The sequence below is a fragment of the Acinonyx jubatus genome, chromosome B1 (genome assembly GCF_027475565.1).
Source record: "Acinonyx jubatus isolate Ajub_Pintada_27869175 chromosome B1, VMU_Ajub_asm_v1.0, whole genome shotgun sequence".
NCBI classification, from domain to species: domain Eukaryota; kingdom Metazoa; phylum Chordata; class Mammalia; order Carnivora; family Felidae; genus Acinonyx; species Acinonyx jubatus.
Genome location: NC_069382.1, coordinates 23,059,433 through 23,072,682, shown reverse-complemented (window position 1 = coordinate 23,072,682; position 13,250 = coordinate 23,059,433). Strand labels below are relative to the sequence as shown.

Here is a 13,250-nt window from a genome sequence, read left to right as displayed (position 1 = left end):
AGTGACAGGACTACCCCTTATTCTAATGAGGCAGCTCTTCTTAGGCTTCTGGAGAGCTTCAGAATGGGGGCTGGCCACCACAGACACCAAGCCATGTTTAAAGCTTGGAACTTTCAACTCCACCCCTCTCTACACCAAGTGGGAAAAAGCCTGGAGATTGAGTTAATTACTGATCATGCCCACGTGATGAGGTCCCCCTCAACATCCCACAAGTACGGGATTCTGAGACAGTCTAGGTTGGTGAAGAGATGGAAGTGTTAGGAGAGTGGCAGACTCAGACAGGAAATGGATGCTCTACACTCCTCCCAACATGGTCTGACCCATGCATCTCTGCCATCTAGTTGTTCCTGAGTTATATCACTTTATAATCATCTGGCAACCCAGTAAATTTATTTTCCTGACTTCTGTGAGCTATTCTAGCAAATTAATCAAACTTGAGGGTGAGGTTGTAGAATTTTTTATTTACAGTCAATTGGTCAGAAGCACAGATAACCTAGACTTGGAATTGGCATCTGAAGCAGGGGTTTGGAGGGGAGGGTGGGAGTGGGGACTGAGCCGTTAACGTGTGACATGTGACACCATCTCCAGGTAGACAATATGAGAACTGAGTTAAATTGTAAGACATTCAGCTGGTGTTGCAGAACTGCTTGATGCGTGGAGAACACACACAGTAGTGTAGATATAGTAGTGTGAGAGTAAAGGAAACATACAGGATGAGTCTAGTTTCCCCCCCCCCCCAATAAATGACAATATTCAAGAGAGATTATAATATCCAGTTTCTCGGATGGTCCCCATGATCCTTGCTTCCTGGTACTCCCTGCCTTTGAGTAATCCCCTCACATACTGAATCAGTCACCTATATGACCAACAGACTATGGGCGAAGTGATGATACATGACTTCATGGTGAGGACATTAAAGACATTACAACTTTTGCTTGGGTCTCTTAGATAGCTTGCTCTATAAGAAATCATCTGCCATGTTGTGAGAGCACTTAAGCCTCTCCATTTAGAGGCCTACATGGACAGGACTCAGTTAGCCAGCACCAACTTATTAAACATGTGACTAAGTCACTCTGGAGTGGATCATCCAATCCTAAATCAAGACTTCAGAAGATTATAATCCAGCTGAAATCCAACTCTAAATCATGAGACCTTGACCCCAGCCTTCCAACTGAGCTGGTTTCAAATTCCTGACCCTGGATTTCTACCAGAAATCAGGAGATAAAATATTTCGGGGCGCCTGGGTGGCTCAGTCGGTTAAGTGGCTGACTTCGGCTCAGGTCATGATCTTGCGGTCCGTGAGTTCGAGCCCCACGTTGGGCTCTGTGCTGACAGCTCAGAACCTGGAGCCTGTTTCAGATTCTGTGTCTCCCTCTCTCTGACCCTCCCCTGTTCATGCTCTGTCTCTCCCTGTCTCAAAAATAAATAAAACATTAAAAAAAAAATTAAAAAAAAAGATTTTGTTTTAATCTACGAAATGTTAAAGTTACTTGAGGGGTGCCTGGGTGGCTCAGTTGGTTAAGTGTTCAACTCTTCATTTCAGCTCAGGTCATGATCTCATAGTTTCTGAGACTGTGCCCGTGTCAACTGCCGCACTGACAACAGAGAGAATACTTGGGATTCTCTCTCTCCCTGCCCCACCCCCACACTCACTCGCTTGCTCTCTCTCAGAATAAATAAATACACTTTAAAGGTACTTGATAAGCATAAATAAATACCTAAGGAAAATTAAATTATGGTAATTTTTAAAAAATTCAAATCCACTAAAACTAAAAAAATATTGCTAAATGTACATTCTATAAAACTGTTTTAAAAGCAATGAAAAATCAATGACATCATTTACTTTGTGTGAACAAAAGAAATGGGATTAAGTAGTAGAGGAGTCAATAAGCACATATAAATTATTAGCAATGGTCTAATTGCTAGTGTTTTCATAAATGATCATTAAATTAATAATTGAATTTAATTTTAAAAATCCATGCATGGAACAAAAGTTAGAGTGTTTCCTCATCCAGGGATTATGATCAATTGAATTCAGTGAACTGAAGACCCGCTGGGAGTTTCTGAGTGACACAGCAGGAACAAAAACCATTACTCTGAGCCAGACTTCCTTTCCAACTTCCATAAAATATTAGCTGCTAGAGGTTGGCTGTTAAAAAACATAAAAAATGAACATGGAAAAATATAATACCTTAGTTTTCCCTAGGATAGAAACATATGGAGTTGTGAGAATTTAATATGGCCCATCATTTAAGCACCAACTTTTAACTTTTTCTAATGTTTATTAGATTCTTAACAAAAAAGACAGACACTCTTCCTGATGAGAAAAAGAAGATCCTGCTCCTCTGGGAAGAGGATGATAGCAAAGGGATGGGCAGAATAATGAGATTTACCTTGTTGACAGAACCTTCTAGACTCAAGAGGGTGCCACAACTGCCGGGGTGCCACATCAGCAAATGGAAACTTAGGTAACTCTCATGTCCCTACAAATGCTTTCATGACCAGAAACACAGTATATCCAGTCAGCCAATCCACAAACACCGAGACAACTCTGGGCTTTCTCTCCTCAAACAAGGTTGACTGTGTGGCCTAAGCCAGTCAGGAACATTCCCTTTTTCTCTGTTTGTTCTTTATTCCTTATCCTATAAAGGCTTGCTGCCTCCCACCCAATTTTTCAGGGCTCCATTAGAAGACTGTCTACTTCATGAAGTATTCAAGTTTTTCTGTCTCACCTAAAGTGTCTTCTTTAAACAACTTTTTTGGGGGGGCGCCTGGGTGGCTTAGTCGGTTGAGCATCTGATTTTGGCTGAGGTCATGATCTCGTGGTCTGTGGGTTTGAGCCCCACGTCGGGCTCTGGGCGATCGGCTCAGATCCTGGAGCCTGCTTCGGATTCTGTGTCTCCCTCTCTCTCTGCCCCTCCCCCTCTCATACTCTGTCTCTCTGTCAAACATAAATCAACATTAAAAAAAAAAAAACCTTTTTTTTTTTTTTTAACTTTTTCATCATGAGGAATGGGATTGGAAGCCAGGCAGGATGAAATGTGCACAAGTGCCCATTGCACCCTATGGACTCACTGAGTCTCTCATTTGTACAGAGGGCATGGGTGAGTGACTCAGGTTTTAGCTCTGCCTAAGGGCAATCAGCAATCTGGTCCAAGCAAAGTTTGTTTAAAAAAAAAAAGTTCCCATAAAGGTTCTGGGTCTTGGAAAGACCCCAGGGTAGTTATAATAGGAAAGAGTTGGGGCACCTGGGTGTCCAGTCAGTTAAGTGTTCATCTCTTGACTTAGGCTGTCATGATTTCTGGTTTGTGGTATCAGGCCCAATGCCAGTGTCCACACTGACAGTACAGGACCTGCTTAGGATTCTCTCTCTGCCTCTCTCCTGCTTGCATGCATTCCCTCTCCCTCTCCCCTCCGTCTCTTTCAAAATGAATAAATCAACACAAAAAAATGAAAAGAGTATGCAACAGGTGGAAACTATTAGGGAACTCACAAAGCCTCAAGGCAACTCCATAGCCCAAAGTGCTGGGAGATTTGGGGGATGCCATTAGGGCATCCATCACTATAAAGAAATCTCCTGAAAGGAATCATCTCTCGCTAATGGGAATTTCAGAGGACAAAGTTACAAAATTGGTGGGCACCAGTCAAGTACTTAAAAGTAGTTTTACGGCTTACTACCTAAGTCTAAGATGGTCATTCTAGGAAGGATAAGTTGGTCACAAAATGAGGAAGATCAATACTAGGTCACTGCCAACCTCAAGAAAATTTTCATGCAACCAAGTACACTGTAAAACACCACAAAATCCCCAACTTAGTGGCACATTACTTTCAGGTATTAATTTGGTTCCAAGAGACCCCAGGCTTAGCTAAAGAAGTGGAATCCTAGAAGTTTCAAAGAACTGAGTGTGGACCTTTCAGCATATCTTCTTATTTTACGTCTAAAAATCATGGTCCCCAGAAGCTGCAGATATCAACAAAAACAGCAAAATATTACTAAGACAACCTAGAATTACAATGGCCATTATGGAGACTATTCCAATTAGACAAGATTGATCATTAAAGAAGTGCACTTAAAAGCAAGGTTTCCCAAACCAAACACATAGAATGGATACCCATTTTATTTGGAATGCAGAAGCCTATAAAAGGCTTCAAGATTTCAAAACAGCTTCATTGAAAGATTCATTGGAAAAGGCTAATGAAAAATGGAAGACACAAAAGGGACCTAAAACAAGACTGTAAGATTGACATGGCTCCTTCTATTCCCTTCTAACCTCCTTTACCTTAGTACTCAGTCTATCAATCCTCTATCTGAACTGTCTTTCTACCCTGAAGAGACAAGAATGTAAACCTAAGTCAAATCCTTGTACACTAACTCAAATACCCCCATGTCAACCCTTAAAGGAGGGCCGCCACACAGGCCCCTATCAGAGTTGATGGGATTTTAAGGGATTCTCTGGTAAACTACTACCAGATATTTCCTTAAAGAGCCAAAGGGAAACCAAAATTAAAATCAATGGCCAACCTCTGGTGGATATCGGAGCTATATTCACTATTTAAACTCTACTCACTCAGGCCCCTGCCGATGAGATCCCAGGAAAATTGGCAGGAGCCAGCAAACACTGGGAATTATCACTGTCAGCTCTTCCAGCTCTCTGGAGTATTTGGTCAAGAAAGGAAGGTAAAATTTCTCAGTGTCCCTTCCTTTCAAAATTCGGATTCTTGTGAATTTGGTTTTGGGGTACCCGTTGGTTGTCAACCCTCTCTCTCTCGGAGACAACTATTGCCTTCTTGTCTTGTTTTGGCGTCCTGAGAACTTCCTGCCTGCCTGGGGCACACAGGTTGGCAGGTCTTGCAGATGCAGGCAGCTCAACTGTCAGGTTGGGGCTCAAGAATAAAGTAGCACAGGGGCTCAAAGGAATATATGCACCTCGGTGTTTACAGCAACATTATTTACAATAGCCAAATTATGGAATCCACACAAGTGGTCATAAATTGACAAATGGATAAAGAAAATGTGATATATGCAAACACACACACACAATGGAATATCACCCTGCCATAAAAAGGAATGAAATTTTGCCATTTGCAAGGACATGGATGGAACTAGAGACTATCATGCTAAGTGAAATAAGTCAGTCAGAGAAAACCAAATACTGTATGATTTCACTGATATGTATGATTTAGGAATCAAAACAAATGAGCAAAGGGGAAAAAAGAGAGAGAGGCAAACCAAGAAACCAAGACTTTAACTATACAGAAAACAGATGGTGACCAGAGGGAAGTGGGTAGGGGGATGAGAGAAGTAGATGATGAGGACCAGGTGTCCTATGGAAGCACTGAGTCACCATGTTGTACATCTGCAACTACTATTACGCTGTATGTTAACTGAAATTTAAGTAAAAACTTAAAAAAAAAATTGATGAAGGAAAAGACAACTTTTCCTTTGCTTTCAGAACTTAGCTATTTGACACAAGAGGCCTAGCTTTTGGCATATCTCAGCTTTCCCATGTCTTCTTAATAAGCCTCATCTTTTTTAACTTTCCATTTTAAGTGAGATAGATATATGACTCTTCCTTTCATTTGAACACTTCGAGGCCGCTGTAGGGGTTATTAATTGGCCTAATTTCAATACTGCTATATTTCAGGGAATAGGGAGGCCTGAAGAGAGAGACAGGAACCACCACTTGGTGGAGCACTCAGAACCCACACTTTCGTCAGTTAAGTTTGCCATCTTACATGGGCACAGTCTGTGGCTCCCCAGAGTAATTACAATAGTAACAGCAAACATCACCCATCAAAGGTCACCATAACAAATTTAATAATAATGACAAAGTTTGAAATATTGTGAGAATAACCAAAAAGTGACAAAGAGACAAAAAAGAAAATGCTATTGAAAAAAATGGCACCGACAGATTTGCCTGACACAGGTTTGCCACACCCTTCAATTTGTAAAAAATGTAACATCTGCAAAGTGCGGTAAAGCAAAGTGCAATGAAGCAAAGCACAACAAATCAAGGTAAGCCTGTGTGCCCCTCTTTGGGATCATTTCTTGATCTATTTGATTCTAGTAGGTTTGGGTCTTGGGAACCCTGACTCAAAAGCATGCTCCAAACCATGGGCATTGTTTTGCTACTAATAATTATTATTATTTCCCTAATATGCTGCATCATCTCAAAAATTTCAAATGCATGTAGGCAACCACTTACCAGCTGAACAGATCATCTCTCTCTGACTATAATAACAAAAGGGAACAGACGAACTCTAAGAATAGGAGTTCCAGCTCCAAGAAAAGGAGTCTGACATCATCTCTTATGAACAATACACTGAGTCCCAAAGAGACAATGATAACTGATAGGCACACCAAGACCTATATTTTGATCAAATTGTTTGAATGGTCAAAAGGATGATAAAACAGGTGGACTGTTGAAATAAAGTTCAAGTCCCAAGATAAAGCCACACCTGCCTCAAGTACACAAAGCTAAACTTTGTGTCCTTGTAAATGATCTGTGTGACCAGAAACAATATATCCAGTCGGTCAATGCCCAAACACCAAGCCAACTCTTGACCTTCTTACCCCAAATGAGGTGGACTGTGTAGCCCTAGTTAATCAAATATCTTATATTGTTCTCTTCCTTATTCTTTATGCTTTATCCTAAAAATGCTTATCTTCAGGCCCATTTTGCAGTTCTCTGCAGTGAAACTTTCCACTTCAGGAAGTGTTAAATAGACTTTTTTTCTATCATATAAGTTGTCTTCTTTAAACATTTTTTAACGGCCTCTAGAAATAGGCAGAGTAAAAGGTAAGGCTTCCCAGGACAAAGCTGTTTGTCATAGAAACGCAAGTAAAGGCAATTTATCCTTTAAAAAAAAAAAAACATACTGCATATAGAACAGGAGGATTAATTTTGTTTTAATATGTGTAACTTGAACTTCACTGTCTTAAGTATTTCTTTCTGCTTTATTATTGAAATTAGCAGCATTTTTGTTAGAAATTTATATTCACTGAATTTTTCTTTTCTACTAAAGAATTCTAAAACATAATTGGAAGGAAAACCACCCAGAAAAGAGAGCAGTTTCTCAAAGTTAGAGAATGAGTAAGCAGATCTTCTGTTGTCAAAGGGGCAGAGACGAAAACAGATTATCTTGAAACTAAAACTACACAAGTAATGAGCGATTTTTTAAAAATTATTTGAGAGTAAGCAACCATGAGTGAGGGGCAGAGGGACAGAGAGGGGAGAGTGAGAAAGAGTAAGGGGGGGAGCAGAGAGAGAGCATGTCAAGCAGGTTCCACACTCATGGAGCCCAACATAGGACTCGATCCTTCAACCCCAGGATTGTGACCTGAACTGAAATCAAGAGTCAGACTCTCAACCATCTGAGCCACCCAGGGACCCCTGAAGCCAGGGGTTCAAACCAGAAAAATTTCTTAATCATTCCATAGATATTTAGTATGGAACAAAATTAGTACATATGCCTGAAGGATGAAACCGGCCCTTTGACAGTGTTACCATTATGCCACTATGTAATTAGGAAGACAACTCATTGGAGTCATTGCCCATCATTTTAGAAAGTTATACTCCAAAAAAGCCTGAAACACAAACAGGAGTCCCTTTTCCTTTAAAATATCATTTTATTTTTAATTCTCTTAAATTTCTTTTCTGAGAACTATGCATTATTAATAATTGTTTGGATTATTCTTATTCATTCCTTTTTAGGAGTATTAACACATATAGTGACTAGTGATATATATCTGACAAGCAGCTGACTTAAATAACATACCTTAACATGGTGGCTCTGACACTGATTTCTTCAGGAGGCAATTTTACCCATCTGGGTCCAATTGCCTTACTAATAAAATAAAGAAATTGGCTTCGATGTTTGCTGAGGATCCTATCAAATCAAAACTCTATGATCTATAATCTACACTAATACTTACTGAGCATGTCCTTAGTTCAAAGTAATATTCTGGAATTACTGGAATAAAAAAAATTGCCATTTTAATGAAGAAAGCCAGATTTCAGGAAGATGGATTCTATATATGTGTGGAAAATGCAAATTCCTGCCTCTACTCCTCTCTGTGAATGTGCTGAATCATAATGTGAGTCTCTGGAAACTTCTCTACTTGGTGTTTTTGTTTGTGTGTTTGTATGTTTGCTTTTGATCTAGTATCTCTCTAAGGTCTACCTTCTCTTTCCTTCACACTTCAGAACTCAAACTCTGAAAAAATACATCTCACAGAATTGTCACAACATTTTGCAGAAGTAAAGGAATTAACCATCTGGAACCACCTAAACAAGACTCATTCCAACACTGACAATCTGCTATAAACATGAATAAAGAATTCAATTGTGACCCAGGCTGAGAAAAGATAAGGGTTTTTGAATGAATTACTGAGATAGTTATAGAAAGAAATTATTACCAGATGCGATAACAATGAACAGAAACAAACAGCAAGAAATCTTTCACTACCAAGAGACTACCTATAAATCTTACCCTGTATTTGTTAGTGTTTATTATGGACTTAATAGATGCATTTCTCAGACAAGCACATTGCAGGTATTCCATTGGCTATGCTAGTGATCAAATTGTTCCTGGGTCTCAGATATGCCATGATATGCCTTCTATAAGCTAGAGAACCAGGAAAACCGCTGGGATAATTCAGCCTGAGGATGAAGGCCTGAAAACTTGAGGGGCAGAGCAGGATACTGCTAGTGTAAATGCTGGAGTCCAAAAAGCAGAGAACCAGTAGCTCTGATGTCCAAGGGCAGGAGGGAATTAAAGTCCTAGCTTAAGATGAGAGAATAAAGTAGCCCTCCCTCTGCCTTTCTGATGCAGGTTCTCAACAGAATGGATGACCCCCCACCTACACTGGTGACAGCATATCTTCTTTACCCAGTCTACTTCTGCAAATGTTAACCTCTTCCAGAAACATTTATGAACACATCTAGAAATTATGGTGTACTGGCACTCTGGGCATCCCTTAGCCCACTCAAGGTGACACATCAAATTAGCCATAACAGTCCAGAAATAAGAGGAGTAGAAACCTTAGTGTTTTTTTTTTTAACTTGCTATTTAAATGTTTATAATGCAGGCAACAGATTAATATCTTAAAAATTCAGTCTAATTACATGTAGTCACAGATAACTGAATACATTTAGAAATGACAGTGAAAAGTAGTAGTACAAGAAAATCAAAATCAAAAACAAAAAGACTTGGCCGTCAAGTATTTTTGAAAATAAAAACAATGAATTGTAACATTTAAATATGTCTATAATAGAGTGCTATGTTAGTATTTTCCTCTGATACTGACAACAGTACGTCCCTGCTAATTTCCTTTGGGGGCTAAAAGCTATATGATATACGCTAATACATTTTCTCGGGTTAAATGACTAAATTTCAGTTCCAGGTTTAGACTTTTTTGCTTTCTCAGTCACTTGGAAGTAACTGGCAATCTTAGAGGTTTTTCTTTTTTTAATTTCTATTTTATTCAGTTTCTCAAATTTTATTCAGAAGTCATTTGCTATATAGTGACAAAAATGCAGAACACAGATCATAAAGGAAACACTGGAGCTTATTTTTAAATTTAGGTTGTAATAAATGGGAGTATTTGAAGGATCATTCTTATTAGTCAGTTTTTACAGGTGGGGATCCTAAAATAATGATCACTTATAAATTCTCTATGTATGCATTTAATGAATTAATTTGATCTCAAGTATGTAAAAAAAAATGTGTCATCTTTGTCAGGATTTTTGTCACACCTAAAAAGTAGTTTTAGATTTGAGTGAAACAGATCTGGAGTCATATATAACTCATGCCAGTCCCTGAATAGGTAACTAGAAAAGCTATTTTGAGATTTAATCCAACAAAAGTTTTGGATAGGTGAGAATAATAAAATGCATTTAATATTCCTTTAGAAGCAAAAAAACCTGACTTAAAATCATTTCTTTAGAAAGACAGAGGGATTTAATCTAGAAAACTTTCACAAATGTAATTTAAAGGATTATCAAGATATAGAAGTTTTTAAAAGTATACAAAACCAATTAATAAAAAGGAAATATATAATAAACACTTCTAAGACATTACTTTTATTGTTTTACTCAGAGTGGCATCTCCCTTTAAAAGTTTTTAAATAAAGGGGCACCTGAGTGGCTCAGTAAGCTAAGCATCCGACTTCAGCTCAGGTCATGGTCTCATGCTCTGTGAGGTCGAGCCCCGTGTCGGGTTCTGTGCTGACAGCTCAGAGCCTGGAGCCTGCTTCAGATTCTGTCTCCCTCTCTCTCTGCCCCTCCCCTGCTCATGCTCTGTCTCTCTCTGTCTCAAAAATAAATAAAAACATAAATTTTTTTGTTAAAAGTTTTTAAATATATTATTATAAATATATTGCAAACACAGTCTAAATATATATGATAAATTTAACAAGAAAAAAACACGCACCCTCTCTTCTCAAAAACATTAATAGAATAAATTATGATTTTAGGTAAAACCTATTTTACCATTCATTTATCCCTGAATAAGTATATATCATTTTATCAGAATATTAATTGAATTAGGTAGGAGACTTTTCCTGTGCCTAGAAAAAAAATCAAGATTAAGAATATGCTTTATGAAGTTACATTCTAGTAATCTAAAATACTATAAGTCCTATGTACCACATGTTTATTGCAGCATTGTTTACAATAGCCAAGATATGGAAGCAGCCCAAGTGTACACACACACACACACACACACACACTGGAATATTACCCAGTCATTAAAAAAGAAATCTTGGCATTTGTAAAAACATGGATGTACCTAGAAGGTATTATGCCAAGTGAAATGAATCAGACAGAGAAAGACAAATACTGTATGATTTCAGTTATATGTGGAATCTAAAAAAAATGAATATGCAAACAACCAAAAAGCAGAAACAGACCCATAAATATAGAGAACTCACAGGGCCAAAGAGGAGGAGGTGGAGGAATGGGAAAGATGGACTAAGGGTTGTGGGAAGTATAGGCATCCGGTAATGGAACAAGTCAGTCAAGGAGAGGAAAGGTAGAGCATAGGGGATACAGTTCATGGTACTGTAAAAGCGTTGTGTGGTGACAGATGATAGCTGTACTTGTGGTGAGCATAGCATCATGTATAGACTTGCTGAGTCAATGAGGAACATTGCGTGTCAATGATACCATAAAAAAGGAACTAATCTAGTCTAATAATTAGGGGGAAATTAATGGATTATGTGGTTATTTGTTTTATGTCATTATTTTAAAATGTATTCTATTACTGCAAAGGCAATACAGTTTTTATAGGCAATAACATAGATTATGTATACAAATAGCTAATTCTTAGCAAATCACTATTTAACTCGTGCCAAGCATGCGAAGATGGCACAGCTGGGAGGTTGGACGAAATATGTACAGTGAGAGGAGAAAGCAACGAGGGGTGCTCAAGAAGTGGTACTCAGGGTTTCAAGTGGAACATTCAAATCAAGAGAAGAATGGATTTACTTCCACATTTCCTTGAATGTAATGTTGCATTGTGATTATACTAGGTAAAGCCTTTAGTTATTTTTGGATTAATTATAAGGCTGTTTTTAAATCAGGAAAAAAAAACAGTTCTCCATTTGAAAAAAAATTTATAAATTTTTCATAATATTTAATAGTAATTTTATGATGGATTATGTCAACATATGAAATAACAAAATGCCAGTATTATAGAAACATGAAATATAACTTTTACAAATCTTAAATGTGGAATACGATTTTATCAGGACATCAAAAATTGAAAAAAGGCAAGGAAAGATGTATCTAAATGAACATTAAAAACTTATACAGAGCAAAGAAATATATGCCAGTGCCTCGCACACCACAAAACACATGAACAAAGGAAACAGAGATATAAATGGCAAATTGAGAAGCAGTGGATATAATACTTATTATAAAATGGGTTAATACTGTTATTTTTTAAATATCTATTACATATAAATGAGAAAAATAGAAATACTTTAAAAAATAGGCAAAGACGTAAGCAGGTAATTTACAAAAGGAAATATATATGGTCGGTAAAGATGTGAAACAATACTCAGCTACAAAAATAAAAACTGCCAGCTTACAACAACAGAAAATTGGAATTGTTGCACATAATTTTGGCAGCAATTGAATAAAATGATAATGCCAGTGCTTTATTTTGACTTGACTGCTTTCTGGTAACATATTTGTAAAGTCCACAAGTATACATTCATTGGTACAATATTTCTACAACTGGAAATTTAGCTAAAAAACATTTTTGGACAAGTATTGGAAAAAAGTTAAGATGCAGGCATCAGGCTGTTCATTGCAATGCTTCTCACATATGAAAACTTATTATCATGTTGAACATTCCTGAACTAGGAATGCTAGATTATGTTTGACACAAATAATGGGATATGTTAAAGTAAATCAAATAAGACTGAGCCATTAGACTGAAGTTGCCCTAATGCCTTGACAGCCTAAAGAAACCAAAGCCTAAGTCAGAGTTCATATGCTAGAATCCAAGAAAATGACACTTAAGAATGACTCATTACAATCAGCCAACTGAGTTTTCTCAAATAAGACAAGTGTTCAGGGTATAGCCAAATAACTTCGTTGCTTTGCTTCTGTTCTCTTCTCTAAAAACTCTTCCCCTAGTTCCTGTTGGTGGAGTGTCCATAACTTCTTCCAGTTTGGTAACTTACCAACTCTAATCAGTATTTTACTCAAGTAAACTCCTGAAAGTGTTAAGGTGCCTTAGGTTACCTTTAGACATATATATAGGTTTCCTTAGCAGGATAAAGCATATATAAATATAAATGTGGGCACAATGTATACACAATTGTATTGATTAGAAATCATCTGTGATTTCACAAAGTTATTTTCATTTATTTTATATTTTAATTTAACATTAAAAATAGAAATAGTTTGGAATTGTGTATTTACTGTTTTTCCATCCTTGACAGACGATAGCTTAAACAAGAAGAGTCAGGACATGGATGGGAGGTAAGAGTTGTGGCTATAACATATAAAGGTAACACAACACATTTATGTATCAGTGGAATGCTTTTTTTTTTCACTCCTAAAATTAATGATGAGCAATCTCTTTTAAGATATCTGATCTCTCATTTCCACAAACTTACTAAATTCAATTATATTATTTAAAATAATATACTTAACTTTATCATCATGTATCTTTATTACAGTTTGAATTAAATATTTGAATATAATGATTAGCATTGTTATAGATTCCTATTTAGT

At 37.3% G+C, this 13,250-nt stretch overlaps 1 protein-coding gene and 1 long non-coding RNA gene across 3 annotated transcripts in view; one reads left to right on the top strand and one right to left on the bottom strand.

The window, feature by feature from the left end:
• Window positions 1-9,190, top strand: part of LOC128314351 (uncharacterized) — a 29,814-nt gene extending 20,624 nt beyond the window's left edge. Inside the window, exon 7 of the long non-coding RNA XR_008295884.1 lies at window positions 8,836-9,190. This is a non-coding gene — a long non-coding RNA (uncharacterized LOC128314351). The remainder of the gene's footprint in view (window positions 1-8,835) is intronic.
• The window catches only part of SGCZ (sarcoglycan zeta), a 749,844-nt gene that overhangs the window by 679,414 nt on the left and 57,180 nt on the right, over window positions 1-13,250 (bottom strand). The window lies entirely within an intron of this gene.